Below are 15,271 nucleotides of genomic sequence, written 5' to 3' on the forward strand. Positions count from 1 at the left end.
TGCACTATGATTATCACCGAGTGTGAGCTAACACCCCAATCATGCCACATAATTACCATTTCTTATTTTTTTTAATGGGCATTAGACTACATCACCTCCAAGTTTCCTTCCAGGTGTAAAGATGAGTGGCTCTTCTCCTTAGAGTAGAAACTCTTTGGAGTAGGGGTCGTCTTTTCAACTCCTGTGGCCCCTCCCCATTACCCCCTCCACAGTGACGGTCTTTCCTAAAGGGGGGTGAATGTGTCATGAAAGTCTTCCTCTAAAATGCACACACTTTGGCGTCACAACCCTCAGCCATTAAGCTACAAACCACCCCAACGATAAAGGCCCCCTTTCCGCCAGTGACTTCATCACAACAAGAGATTACTATCAAAAGGATGTTTCATCCTGCAACTTCCCAAGGGAGATGAGGCTTCTAAATTGATATCTATGAACTCTGTCGTTCTACAGAGGCAGACAGCTACTCATATTTCCCCACAGAAGAAGTGGGGTTAGCAGGAAAATAAAAGTGTGTTTCAACTCCTTTTCAGTGGAATTTATGGGGAAACCGAGGGGATTCACCTTGCTTTTTTTTTTTTTAATTTTTATTGGGGTAGAGTTGATTTACAATGTTGTATTAGTTTCAGGTGGACAGCAAAGTGAATCAGTTATACATATACATCTATCCACTCTTTTTTAGATTCTTTTCCCATATAGGTCATTACAGAGTATTGAGTAGAGTTCCCTGCGCTATGCAGTAGGTCCTTACTAGTTATCTATTTTATATATAGTGGTGTGTGTATGTCAGTCCCAGTCTTCCAATTTATCCCTCCCCCCTGCCTTAACCCTGGCAATCATACCTTTGTTTTCTACATCTGTGACTCTATTTCTGTTTTGTAGATAAGTTCATTTGCACCCTTTTGTTAGATCCCGGGAGGCCAGACTCTGGCTGAGAATATCCTGATATCTGGGCATACCCACTCCGCAGAGCAGCCACAGAGAGGGTACTTCACCTCCCCGGCCTCCCGGTCTGTTCTTCTGCTGACTCCTGCCTTGTGGGTCACACAAGAGTGCTAGCAGAGAGCACTCTTGTGAGAAAAGTGCCAGGAACAGTGCCTCCTCTAGAAATGTCACCAAGACTCCATTATGGAACAAGAACAAGACATCCCCTTGACTCCCAGGCATTTGGATTCTGCGGGCTGGTGTGTGTGTGTGGGGGGTGTTTGCTTGCTCTGTGCCGCCAGCCCCCTTGCTGACTTTTGCAGCCACGTGGGGCTGAGCTATTATCAACGGTGCATCAGGAATAGGGCTCCTTGTCTGATGCAAAAACATGTGGCCAAAAATGCATTCATCTTGGAGGATCCATGAAACTTTAAAGATAAGAAAAACCCACTGCTCTCTGGAAAACCGAGTGTGTAAGATGGTCAAATGTGACGTAAATGCCAGTGATGGGTGCAGACCACAGCACGTCTGCTCATTCTGTGACCTGATGAGTGTTATTTTGAACTGAAGTGACTTTGTATAAGCATGGATATTTTCCCTTGTTTCTTCTATTTTTTTAAGAAGGAAGAAAATAAATTAAACCCAGTAGTAGCCAATGAGTAAATATGTTACCTACTGTTAAAATTTATCTATAGCTGTACCCATAGAAAAATTCATGTAAGAGTGTAACTTCATCATGAATTTTAATATGTACTTTTGGATCATTTCTTTTATAATTTTCATCACAGTGATTTTCTTTTAATAGAAAAGTAACATTTTTATGGCAGTCTCTGATGTCTCTATTCCCCATAGAGAACAGACACACTTGTCTCTGACTGTTAAACTTCCCTTTACTGAGTCGGTGATCACTCTGCATTGTCAATCACTGCTTGTAAGTACATCTCCTTCAACAGACCATGGAGTCCTTGAAATAAAGGGACATCCCTCCCTTAGGCTTAAAATACTTAGCAATTGGTACATATGAGATATGTAATAAAGAATTATTATATAAATAAGTAAATTTACCATTACAGAACCATGTTACATAATGCAATATATATATATATATATATATATATATATATATTTAAAAAGTGAAGTCTCAAGTCTAATGGGCCAAAACAAAAACAAAAAAAGGAAAAAACTAACTTAATTTGTAACATTCCTTTTTATCTGATGTCAAGTTTTTTCTCCAATAAGCCACTGGTAGGTGAAAGGCACATGTTAAACCCCCATTGATAGCAATGCGTTATACAGAAGGAACACCATCCAAGCAAAAATACATTCTTGGTCAACTTGAGTTTTCTCTCACATATATATAAATTGAGATCCAATAAAAGGAATTTAATTCCTATCCAGAGTAATTCAGGGAATCTTTTCTGGAGGAGATCTCTGTCAAGATGAAATAATGCAGTCTGGTTGAGCTGAGTCCAAGTATTTTAGAATGTGTTGCCCTCACCATTTTTGAAAGTCCAAAATAGAGGATCTAAAAAAAAATATCCACAACTTTTTTTTTTCTCTGAATGGAACATTCCATTTCAGTGCACTTCATCCATTTTTTCCATCTTGCTCTTCTTACTCTTTTTTACCAGATGCCCATTGCTTTCTGTTATTTCTTTCCATGCCCATGCATCCATGCCTGGTAACCTGAGGTGTATTTATTTTTATTTTTTAATTGAAGTATAGTTGATTTACAATGTTGTGTTAATTACGGCTATACAGCAAAGTGATTCAGTTATACGTATATATATATACATTTCTTAATATATATTCTTTCCCAGTATGTTTTATCATAGGATATTGAATATAGTTTCCTGTGCTATACAGTAGGACCTTGTTGTTTATCCCTCCTGTATACAGCTGGCATCTACTAATCCTAAACTCCCAACCCCTCCCTCCCCACAGCCTCCTCCTCCTTGGCAACTACCAAGTCCCAGGTTTATTTTGATGGAGCATATGCTGGCTGTGGTCAGGGTCAGAGGAAAAAAGTTAGTCTTCACTTCCAAGTTTTAAAATGCTGTTTTATGGACCATATCGAAGATTGTTTTTCTTTCTCAAAATCTTTCTAAGAGAAAAAACTTACACCATTTGGGGAGCTTCGTACTGGGAAAAGTCTGCATAATGGGCTGTATTGTTTCTTCACTCTTAGGGGGCAAAGCAGGCACCGTACTTCCCACAATCACATGATTAAGAGGACCCCATTTTGGTCCTCTGCTCCAAGGTCTCTGGACTAGGAAAGAGCCTGGTGGCCTGTACAGCAAGACAAAAAATGGCAGTTTGATAATATCACGTATCTAGAGAAGAGCTTCAGGGAAGATTGTCTGTTTAGCTCTGGATTACGCTTCATTGGAGCACAAGCTCACCAGAAGCAAAGCATTAGCAAGTGACTTTGTACTGGACCCTTACCTTGAACTTTTTTCTACCGGAAAAGGGGGATAGACTGGGGAGGGGGGGTGGATGGAAGATTCTTCCCTCCGTGTCTGACTTGAACACCATCCATTTATACCTCCTTGATCCCAGCATTAGTTAATGGAAGTAGGATGTGAGAAAGTAAAAGGAGAACATAGGCAGTCAGACAATAGACTCTCAGCCTAGGAAAGGACTTTAAAACATTTCTCTTCTACCCAGTTCTCTGCAGTTGAAATTCCTCTATAACATCTCTGCCAAGCAGTTACCTGGTGTTTAGATAGACAGTGAATAAGACAATACGCTCAGAGTGTGCCTGTCGCTGTCCTCGGAAAGATGCAGTGCTCTCAGGAGGACCCTGACACCTCTCGGAGATCTAGATGTTTCGGCCGTAGGTGTGACTTTTCTGACCGCGGGCATTTTGTGTTGATCTGGTTAGGTCGTCGGTCAGAATGCAGGGCCACGGCTTCCATCGTGAGGTCTCATGACACTAGGAGGCTTATTTGTTGATTTTGCAAGGAGAGCTCAAGAGGAGGTGAAAAAAAACCCCAAATGTTCTGCAAGCCCTTTGGCTCCCCAAACATGGTAGCCAGCACTTCCACTGGCTCTGTTTAAAGGTTTCTTTCCTTTTGCTGTGTGTGACCATGTCTAGCCGTCCAAGGAACAGCCTGCTATATGCTCTGACCTGTGGTCTGATCTTTCCTGAGGGATAGTTTATCCCACCAGACATCTCGGCAGTCTGGTTCAGGCCACAGATTCGGACTCCTGGACTTCCCTTCTGGATGCTAATTTTGTCGTCACAACTCAAGGACACCACTACCCGTTCAAGCCCCATTGCATCCTCTTCCTTTCGTTTATTTTCAGTCAGAGAGTTTGCCAGTATGAGAGTAGAATACGGCCATATTCATGTATTCTTTACTTCTAAAGAATTGAATGAAAATAAAGTGAGCCATTGCCTTCTTCTAAGGAGCTGAGGACCTTTCGTTCAATAACCATGTGCCAGAAGTCAAGTTGATATTTTTTTCTAATCCCACCATTGCTTTGAAATACATATTTTGAAATGGACCCTGAAATGGACAGATCTTGTTATCTTTTTAAACATCATTTTAACGGTGTGGCTCTTCTGCTTCCTCCCATCACAATCCTTCTTGCATTTTCTACTCCAACAGGTGGAGGAGGAGTAGAGTTCTGTTCTACACCAAGGAGACAGCTGGCACTCAATGGATGAAAGATATCGTAGACCAGGGGAACACTCAGAAAATATAATTACTAAAGCAGAGGTGTATGGTAGGGCTTTCAGCAACAGAGCTGCTGGAAACTCCTTCAGAAAGAAGAGCTAGAATTCTTTATCTTCCTTTTATTTTGGCATCCAGACTTCCCCCTCCTGGCTCCTAAAAACCAGCTTAAGCTCCTTTCTGCTCCATAGCTTGTCAGTCACTAATCATAGCATAAATGTTCCTCTCCAGCTATAAGTCACATTGGAGATGCCAAAACTCAGAGAAGGATTCAATCACATGGAACGTTCATATCAGTAGAAATCAGGTCCTCTAATGATCAGCACTACCTGCTATAATAGTACGATTCAAGGATCCACCTGGAAACAGACCCCCTAATCATTTGCTGACAAAGAAGTCTAAGAAGTGCTTCTTAGCTGGAAAGACACTCAACTTATATTGTACCACTCTTGTTCTCTCCTCCCACATGGGCCATGTACCCTGAAGGAGATACTTCTTAAATGTGTTCGGAAGTTCTGTCCATTCTTCAACCCTGAGGTGACAGTGGCAGATGGTTATCGCCCTTCTTTTAGGCATCGTGATACCTAAATTACCATGTAAGGATGGGACCCATTCTGATGTCAGAAGCTAATGTCCTGTGAGGCGAATGGGCTGCTTTTCAGAAGACCTGGAATAAATGAGGGGCAGTGGAAGTGGTCCCCCTGCCAAGTGCAAGTAATAAGCAGGTACATGGTGTGCAGAGAATTTAAAAGCAATGATAAGATCAACTAAAAGTCTGTCTGCTGTTTAGTATTTCCATGTGCTGCCATTTCTAAACAATGTCAGTGATAAAACACACCTTCCTGAAAAAAATCTGTTTCTGGCTATACTCTGTTTGGAATAATTGCTGAAGTTATTGTAGATTTTACATATGAAAATATCTCTGTAACCTTCAAATCAGCGTGCCTTGATTATGCATTCTTAATAAACATGGTATTTTAAATGGAAGTGAACACAGAGAAACCACTTTCCCAGCTGGCGCCCTCCAAGCTGACTGAGCAGCAGCTTGTGCTTCTTTCAAGAGTTTGTGGTCAGGGGCTTGGAGCTGATAAAGCTTGTTTCCATGACAGTGCATGTGTTCAATTGCTCTGGTACTACACATGCCTATGATTCAACAGTAGATTCAAAGTAAATGATAACGTAATGATAGTATATTAGTCACCTAGGGTTGCCATAACAAAATAGCACAGGCTAAGTGGCTTAAATACCAAAATGAATTTTCTCACAGTTCTGGAGGCTCGAAGTACAAGATCAAAGTGTCAGCCAGGTTGGTTTCTAGTGAGGCCTCTCTCCTCAGCTTGTAGATGGCCACCTTCTCCCTGTGTACTTGCGAGGCCTTTCCTCTGGGCACACAGGGAGAAAAAGATTTCTTTCTCTTCTCATAAAGACAGCAACCCTATTAGGTTGGGGCCCTATCCTTATGACCTCATTTAACCCTCATTTCCTCCTCAAAAACTCGATCTCCAAAAAGTCACAATGAGGATTAGCGTTCAACATATGAATTGGGGTGGGAGTATAATGCAGTCCATAACCGGTAGTATAGTTCAGTCCATAACCGATAGTACAGTTCAGTCCATAACCGGTAGTACAGTTCAGTCCATAACCGGTAGTGATGGACTGAATTGAAACAGAACCTTGGTCACTTCAATTCTCTCCTTCATTGTGACTGTGCAGCACCTTTACTTTTGTTTAAAATTTTAAATAGAGAAACAGATCACAAATTGCAAGGCATAATATTTTTGTTTGGTAAATGCAAATGTTAGCTCATGCCTGAAGTATTTTACATCTTTGGAATAATACCTTTAGTATTAAAATTTTAAAAATAAATTATTACCTATATAATTGTGATTTACTTGTTATTAAACTGAAATGTATCGCTTGTTTTTTTTTTTTGTGGTACGCGGGCCTCTCACTGTTGTGGCCTCTCCCATTGCGGAGCGCAGGCTCCGGACGCACAGGCTCAGCGGCCATGGCTCACGGGCCCAGCCGCTCTGTGGCATGTGGGATCTTCCCGGACCGGGGCACGAACCCGAGTCCCCTGCATCGGCAGGCGGACTCTCAACCACTGCGCCACCAGGGAAGCCCTCGCTTGTTATTGCAATAGGCAAATATGTACATAGGCTGTCCCCCTTTAAAAAAAATATACTTTTATAGAAAGTTTTAATCTGTTACTTGCATACTTTCTTGTACTGTACAATTTTATCTTTTGAACAGCTTGATTATACACACAATGGCCAAGGAAAGACTCTTCACTGTGTTTCTTTACTAGGCCTTTTTACATCTCATTGCATTTCACGATTATAGGTGGATATGTTTGTCATTGGAGGTCAAATAACCATGGAAAGCCACTCAGGAGAGGTTCTTGGTCCTGATGACTAGAAAGGAAAATGGAAAGAAGCTAAGCAAAAATCACCCTGTGAGGTACTGAGCTCTCAAATTAACTTAGATATGTTTTCTCTGTGGAAATGTGGCTGGACCCTTTCCTAATAATGTGGGGCTGGGGATAGGGAATAAAGAGATCCACGCACCTCCAGCCAGGACTCACTCCCAGTTGTTTCCTGCTTAGGTTCAGTCTGCCCCAGCAAAAGCATTTCGCCTCAGCACACAGGTCCAAGCCCTAAGGTCACTCCCGACAATCAGCCATGGGTCACCCCCTTGGGCTTCGAGTGTGTACCCCAACAATGAACTCCCCCCTCAGGAGCATGGACCTCAGACAAAGCCAGCAAGGACCTGGGCTTGAGGCTGTTTGGGGTGGATGGGCATGTTCTGGGGACCACATACCCAGATCTTGGTGACAGGGCTTCAGACGGGCACTTCCCCTTGGCCCTACAGACCCTTCAAAGCCAATGGAGGGTGCCAAGCTGGCCAAGCTTGCTGTCCAGGTCTGGGCCACCTTGTCCACTGGTGGAAGGGACTTGGCTTTGAAATGTGGGTTAAGCACAACGTATTTTGCAAAATTTTCTCCTCACTAGCTCCTTGGTTGCTCCACGGATCATGGATTTTAGATGTCAGGTCCCTTACTCAAGGTTCCTGGAACTGCCTTATGAGAGTCTTGGAAAGTCTTCCTGCCCCTCGGTTCTCCGTCTAAGAGCAGTACCTTCCTGGCTTATTTCTGGCCTCTGAAACAGCTAGTCGGGAACACTATAGACCAAAGTCCAACTTTTACATACTTTCCTAAGAGTTAAATATAGCAGTTTTTCTTGTTATGGCACTTGAACCAAAATTACTTAGACAGAGACCATCCTTTAAGTGCCCTTTGTGGACTATATCTGCTTCTATGTTTGCGTCGATTTATATTTGTACGTGAACGTGCATGCGTGTGCATAGGCATCTGTGTACATGCACGTGTGTGTGTGCCTATGTTTGTATCTTTGGTTCCCAGAAGCCCCACTGAGAGTGATTTGTTTTGAATACCGATGCCTGTTCTGGTTGAGACCTTTCTTTTCCTCTTAAAGGTTTCAGCAGAAGCTGCGTAAAGGTACAGATCAGAGCATATAACAGTCCCGAAGGGACTTCTCCGAAGCTCACACTTCATGTGCCAGACTCCCGCGTTTCAGGATAAGTATTTGACATGCTTTGTTACCTGATTAAAACTGCATGTTTTTCCTTCTGGCTTATTACTGTCTGAGGCACTGTGTTGTGAAATGAAAATTACTGGCATTTGCCTGCCAAATGCAGTGATTCAGAGAATTGTGAATTAGGATTCTTTAATTACAGAGATCTGTGCCTGATAGGTTAATTTCAAAAGCAAAGTTAACCACATGTGCTCTATTTACTTTCAAACTAATTCTATTGAATTACATTTCATTTAAAAGGTCTTCTTGGTCCCCTTTTAATAAACAAAGAACAAAAGACAAATGCTTTGTTAAGATTCATTCGCATTTCACCTGGGCTACAGAATGAAGAAGAAAATTACATTCTCATGAAATAGAATTCAAACACCAGTGATTTTTATGAGATGTCGCTTTAATAATACTATTATTTGGTGTTATTATTCTGAACTATTTTTATAGTAAATTATTTGAGAATAAATAAAACAAGGTGATTTATGGGGGGAAGATAGAAGGTTCTGTTTTAAGCTCACATTGTTTTCTCTATTTCCCATTGATGTTTAGATATCTGTTCAAGAAATCACTATAAATGATACCTAATTTTTAATTTTATAGACCATTTTGTTATTGTTAATAGAATTGTTAACAATAATATTAAACAATAATATTAACAATAAATAATTTATTTATTTTTGGCTGCGTTGGGTCTTCGTTGCTGCGCGCGGGCTTTCTCTACTTGAGGCGAGCGGGGCCTACTCTTCGTTGCGTTGCCCGGGCTTCTCATGGCTGTGGCTTCTCATGTTGAGGAGCACAGGCTCCAGACGCGCAGGCTCAGTAGTTGTGGTGTGTGGGCTTAGTTGCTCTGCGGCATGTGGGATCTTCCCGGACCAGGGTTCAAACCTGTGTCCCCTGCACTGGCAGGCGGATTCTTAACCACTGTGCCACCAGGGAAGCCCCAAAGGCATTTATTTTTCAAGGATATATCCATTATAGTTATTTTAAGTTTTTCTTCCTTTATTAAAAGCAAAGTATGCACATAATAGTAATTTGTAAAAGATCCAGACAGTAGAGCCCCAAATAAAAAGCTTGTCTCCCACCATCTCCATTACCCACAATCACAGACTGTCAACAGTTTCAGAATTTATTTCCTCTAGAGCTGGTTTTATATTTTATATGAGATGCCTATATTTTTTTCAAGAACTTTTTTTTTTTAGCATATGCCCCTCTGTTACATTAACCTCCAATTTCCTAGGATCCTCCCCAGAAGCAAAGCATCCTGGGTGCTTCTTATGCATGCTCCTGGATATTATATTATCTAGGTTATTATTTAAATGACTCTCAAGTGGAAGATAGTTTCAAAATGCTAACAACTTCTGCATTTAAATAAAATGTTAATGTAAGCATGAAAATGCTGTAGGTAAAGTACAGGTTGTTTCTCCTTTTATATAACCCTTCAGGATGTCATGCCCTTGGAAAACTCTTCAGAAATGGTGTCCCCCTCATTGCCTCTGTCCAGGGACATTACTGTCCTTCATACACAGTGCATACATTCCTCGTCCCCAGATTATTTACACTTACAGGGAGATGCAGCTACCCCAAAAGGGTAGGAAAACTTTGCTTTGTTTGGGGGCCCCTGTGACTCTGTTCTTTGATTCTGTGCCATGACACGCTTTGCAGGTAAACTCACCTCATACCACCAAGAGCTTGTAGTATTAAATTGATCTCACTTCTTAGGTTGACATCCAAGATAAACTCTCCCTATACCAAATTCTAACCATTAAAATAAAGCTCAAATGTTTGGAGGGTAGTTTTAAAACTGTTACGTTATTTCTTTAAAATGACCACAACACAATAAAATTCTCTGGCCTTTCACACACCTTGAATTTTGGTAACTCTTCCCAAAGCTAAATGGGAAAAAAATTAAAGGCCAATATATTAGTTTATATTTACTTTTAAAACAATTATTTTATGTTTCTATTACTGATTTATAACCAGTTGATAAGAACTTCCATCTTTCTGTTGCCCTCCTGGTTGTTTTTAAGGCACTGAGCTTCTACTGTGCCAAGCCTTCTAAGAAGATGTGTTGGGACCCAGTTCCTGATTTAACATAAATTCTGAGATTCCCTGCTGTTCCCTGTGAATCCTTGAGTGGATCGAGGAAAATGAGAGAACCATAATTCTAAAACAGTATAGCATTATGTTACGAACTTTCTGTCGTTTTACTGCTTTTATGTTCCTTTTAAAAACAAGATACAGGGACTTCCCTGGTGGCGCAGTGGTTAAGAATCCACCTGCCAATGCAGGGGACACGGGTTCGAGCCCTGGTCCAGGAAGATCCCACACGCCGCAGAGCAACTAAGCCCGTGAGCCACAACTACTGAGCCTGCGCTCTAGAGCCCGCAAGCCACAAGTACTGAGCCCGTGCACCACAACTACTGAGCCCGCGTTCTAGAGCCCATGAGCCACAACTACTGAAGCCCGTGCGCCTAGAGCCCGTGCTCCGCAACAAGAGACGCCACCGCCGTGAGAAGCCCGGGCACCGCAACAAAGAGTAGCCCCCGCTCGCCGCAACTGGAGAAAGCCTGCGTGCAGCAACGAAGACCCAACACAGCCAATAAATAAATAAATAAATAAAAAGTAAAAACAAGATATAATGAAAAACAACAGATTTTTTCAAAAATTGTTTTGTGATACCACCAGCCCTGCAGCCAGTCATGCAGGCACCCAGCCTTGCACAGTAGCGGATTAGTCCTCACTTCATGAGGCAGCCAGTCGGGCTGGCGGTCAAACCCACCTACCAGGACACTCAGAGTTGTCAGTTGCCCCCAAACAGAGGGGCCCACTCAGCCCACATAGGGGCACCCCTAGGGCATAGAGTTCTGGTATCCAGAGGGGAGTATGCTAGGCCTACATCTCCTACATAGGCCACTTTTCCAAGATCCAGAAACGTAATAGGCAAGATATAGAAGCAACCTAAGTGTCCATCAACTTAAGTGTCCAGATGAATGGATAAAGAAGATGTGGTATATATGTACAGTGGAATATTACTCAGCCATAAAAAGGAATGAAACCTTGCCATTTGCAGTAACGTGGATGGATCTAGAGGGTATTATGCTAAGTGAAGTAAGTCAGACAGAGAAAGACAAATACAGCATGATCTCACTTGTATGAGGAATCTAAAAAACAAATAAACAACACACAATGAGGACAGACTCATAGACACAGAGAATAAATGGTTGCCAGAAGGGAGGGGAGGGGAGGTGGGGAAATAGGTGTAGAAGATTAAGAGGTATAACCTCTAGTTATATAATAAAAAGCCACAGGGATGAAATACACAGCATATGGTTAATAATTATTGTGACAACTTTGTATGAGGACAGATGGTTACTAGAATTATCATAGTGATCATTTCATAATGTATGCCAATGTCAATAATACACTTGAAACTAACATAATGTATTAGTTATATTTCAATTTCAACTATAGTTCAATTTTTGAAAATGGCTTCCACTCTTTTGTGATCTTTTCTCCCCCCCATTTTAATAGCCATGTTGGATGGATTGCATGAATGAGTTCATTGTAAGGGTGGATATGGGCTAATTAATGCTGTTTAAAGAGATTCACGTGCAACTTCCTGAGTTAGTGGTTTCAAACATTTAAATTCGTTTGTTGGAAAATCTGTGCTTTTCTGCATGTCAGACTCTGTTCTGGGCACCAAGAAGACAGACTCCCAGAGCCACAATCCTCATCAGGAAGAGTCACAGTCAGCTGGGTGAGGCAGGTCATAGACCACCAGCCCAACATCCTGATGGCTCTTGGAATAAGAGTGAGGAGACATGAACTCTGCCTAGGATCCTGGAGAAGCTTTCACAGAGGAAATGATGGTTATCCTGTGTTATAAAGAAAGATGGCGAGTTTGGAGGTGAGGATGGATGTTCACGCTGAGGGAGCTGAGGGTACAGATGTTGCTTTGGCGAGTGGTCTGGTGAGGCTGGAGCAGAGAGGGAAAGGGCGAGGTCGCTGATACACCAGGCTCATTATGCCTCGTGGGTGCTAAGGGCTCACTGGAGATTTTGCAGTAGGGGAGCTCAGAGCCGGCCCTCTCCCTGCCAGGGCCAAATCAAGGAAACAGCCTGTTACTAACCTCTGCACCCACCTGAGTGCAGTAGGCACCCCAGGAGGAGTCCTGACAGGAATGTGACGGTCAAATCAAGAGGATGTATTGGTAGGAGAGATACCCAAATAACTCCTTCCACCCCGTCCCTGTCCCCCCAGCCCCATCCCTCCTACAGGTGCCAGCTTAGTCACAGTTATTATCCCCAGAGCAAGCCCTCCTCCTAGAACTGGAAGAGGAGGCGTGCCGAGAACCTTGCTGGGAGGCTTACGGACCTCGAACCACGAAGCTGGGCAGAGCAGACAGCCTTTGCATCGGGAGGCTGCTTCCCCAGCCCGCGGGGATAGCAGGAGGCTGATTCCAGCCCAGACGGCCTGTGGAAGTCACAACAGACCTCTCAGAGAGCAGTGCTTCTCTGCTACCTCCATGCTTTACATTTTTCTCTTCGTGGAATTCCTGTTCCTGCCCGAAGTTACTTGCAGAAGAGCAAAAGGATCTGTACAAAGATTTATGTGACAGAGGTGTTCACTGCCGCCTGATGAATTTTGGCGAAACATGGAAAACAACCCTAAACTTCTGACAATGAGGAACCGGTTAAATCAACCATGGTATATCCATGCAATGTTACACCATGTGGCCATTATAAATGGCGGAGAAAAGAATATATAATGAGATGGTACAATGGTCTTGATTTCTAAATGCGAGAATTATGCATTGTTTCTTCTTCTTTTGGCTTATATGCATCTACTAAATTTTCTGGAATGCATGTACACATCTTAATGAAAAGGAATGCTATTTTTGAAATCAACAGTATTTTTTTCTTTACTTTGAGGTCCAAACACTCTGGGATTCCATACCAGTTTAAGGCACTATGAACATAGCAAATGCTTAAAGCGGATCTTCACGTATAATTAATTTACTGAAGGAGTCAAGTGTACATTTCTGAACAATTCAAAGCTCTAATTTGGACTGTGGTCCTGGAGACGTGGTAAATCCTCAAGAGTAAAATTTAAGATGTTTCAGCATCCATCCAAACCCCTTGACACACAGATTTTCTTTATGCAAGGTTGTTCAGACACCGTATTTTTTGTTATTGAACGTGAAATTTGACAAATTGTTTTCTCTTTCTCAACTCTGGGATTTAATAGTTACAAACAGGACCTTAAAAGGCAGACATTCTTTACCTCCCCACACAATTATGACTTCCTGTTTATCACTCCCGCTCATTGGCCCTACCAACCCCTGTCCCCAGCACGCGTACACAAGTGTAACAGTTTTGTCCAGGTTACCACTCTGAAAATAAATGTGATTTAATTGTGGATCAGCAATATGGAATATAATTTATATAAATGTAGTCGAAAGGGGCCTGGTTTTCCTACTTAATATATATTATAGAAGTCTCTACCTATGGATGCCATGTTATTTTTTCAATATTTTGTCATGAAAAGTTTCAGCTGAATAACAAAGTTAAAAGAACTTTATAGAACACTTGTATATCCATCACCTAGACTCTACCACCAACATTTTACCAGCATTTTACTAAATTTGCTTTCTCAGTTGTCTGTCCATCTATTCATCCATTAATCCACACCTACATCTATATCATCTATACCTGGAAAGGATATATACACTGTAAAAACTTTTTTATCTCCAGGTAGAATTGAATTATGGAGTTAAGAGGTATAGAATTTTTATTTTTCTATTTTAATTATGTATGTATCATTTAGGTATTAGAAAGTAAGCAGGAATAACTTTTGAAAGAAAAATATAGGGCTTTCCTGGGGGCGCAGTGGTTGAGGGTCCACCTGCCGATGCAGGGGACGCAGGTTCGTGCCCCAGTCTGGGAAGATCCCACATGCCGCGGAGCGGCTGGGCCCATGAGCCATGGCCGCTGAGCCTGCGCGTCCGGAGCCTGTGCTCCGCAACGTGAGAGGCCACAACAGTGAGAGGCCTGAGTACCGCAAAAAAAAAAAAAAAAAAAAAAAAAAAACACCAAAAAACAAAGAAAGAAAAAAATAAAGGAAGAGGTATTAAAAATAATAAAACAGATTCCCAGACCTGATTCTTAGATACCGTGTGTCAGTGGATCTGAAAACCAGCCTCTTTTCCACCAGCCAGTGCAGCCTCTCCCCATGTGTGTCCTGCAAGCATTTCTTGAGCATTTAATAAGTGCCAGACATGGAAAGAAATCCATTCCTCATGCTATTCCACTGACTGCTAACAACCACCACATGAATTAGGTACTATTATTAACTCCATTTGAAAAAGAAAAAATCAACAAGCACAGAAAAGGTCAATTTCCCTCCAAATTGCACAGTGGTGGGTGGTGAATAGCAGAACAGGATTAGAGACCAGAGTCTGACTCATTTTTAAATGAATCACCTCAAAGAAGACACAGAGTGTCCACTATGAGCCAGACAAGGGAAGTGGCAGACATCATGTATACAAAAATGAACAAGATCTAGTCCCTGACTTGAAGAAGTCTTCAGTCTGTTGAGAACGACAGGGCATTTTGATACTGTCTGGCAAAGGTCCTGATGGGGTAATCATGGGGCGTTTGAGGAGCATGTGTTAAGTGTGCTTGACCCATTGGTGGCGGGGGGGGGATTGTCTGGAAAGATCTGGAAGAACTAATATCTAAAGTTGAGACCTGGCGATAAGGAGGCATTAAGTAGATCAGAGTACTCTGCCAGAGGCTTTAGGACATGGCGTAAACCCAGGGCCAATGATGGGAGAAAGGCAGGAGTCCAGGGTCAAGAGAGATCCCGGCCCATTATGTCACAGAGTTATATTTCTAAAACACAGACCCGATCGTGTCATTCTTCTGTTAGGAGCTTCTAATGTTCCCTGCTCCCTACAGAGAAATACCCCAACTCCTTAGCAAACACGCAAGGCCCTTCATAACCAGCTCAGCTTACTTGCTCTATTTTTGCTCCTCCAGCCATGCTGAAATACCCAACTACCTC

General features: G+C 42.2%; 2 protein-coding genes across 15 annotated transcripts in view; one reads left to right on the forward strand and one right to left on the reverse strand.

The window, feature by feature from the left end:
• Positions 1-15,271, forward strand: part of COG6 (component of oligomeric golgi complex 6) — a 336,439-nt gene that overhangs the window by 297,524 nt on the left and 23,644 nt on the right. For 3 of the 5 annotated variants that reach the window (XR_010837126.1, XR_010837123.1, XR_010837128.1), the window contains one exon: positions 8,096-8,474. The exons of the other annotated variants lie outside the window; for them this stretch is intronic. The gene's annotated coding sequence lies outside the window, so the exon portion shown is untranslated. Of the gene's footprint in view, positions 1-8,095; positions 8,475-15,271 lie in introns of those variants that run through there. 5 annotated transcript variants of the gene reach the window in all.
• The window catches only part of LOC136792765 (uncharacterized), a 439,122-nt gene that overhangs the window by 61,826 nt on the left and 362,025 nt on the right, over positions 1-15,271 (reverse strand). The window lies entirely within an intron of this gene.

This window comes from Kogia breviceps, chromosome 16 (genome assembly GCF_026419965.1).
Source record: "Kogia breviceps isolate mKogBre1 chromosome 16, mKogBre1 haplotype 1, whole genome shotgun sequence".
In the NCBI taxonomy this organism is placed as follows: domain Eukaryota; kingdom Metazoa; phylum Chordata; class Mammalia; order Artiodactyla; family Physeteridae; genus Kogia; species Kogia breviceps.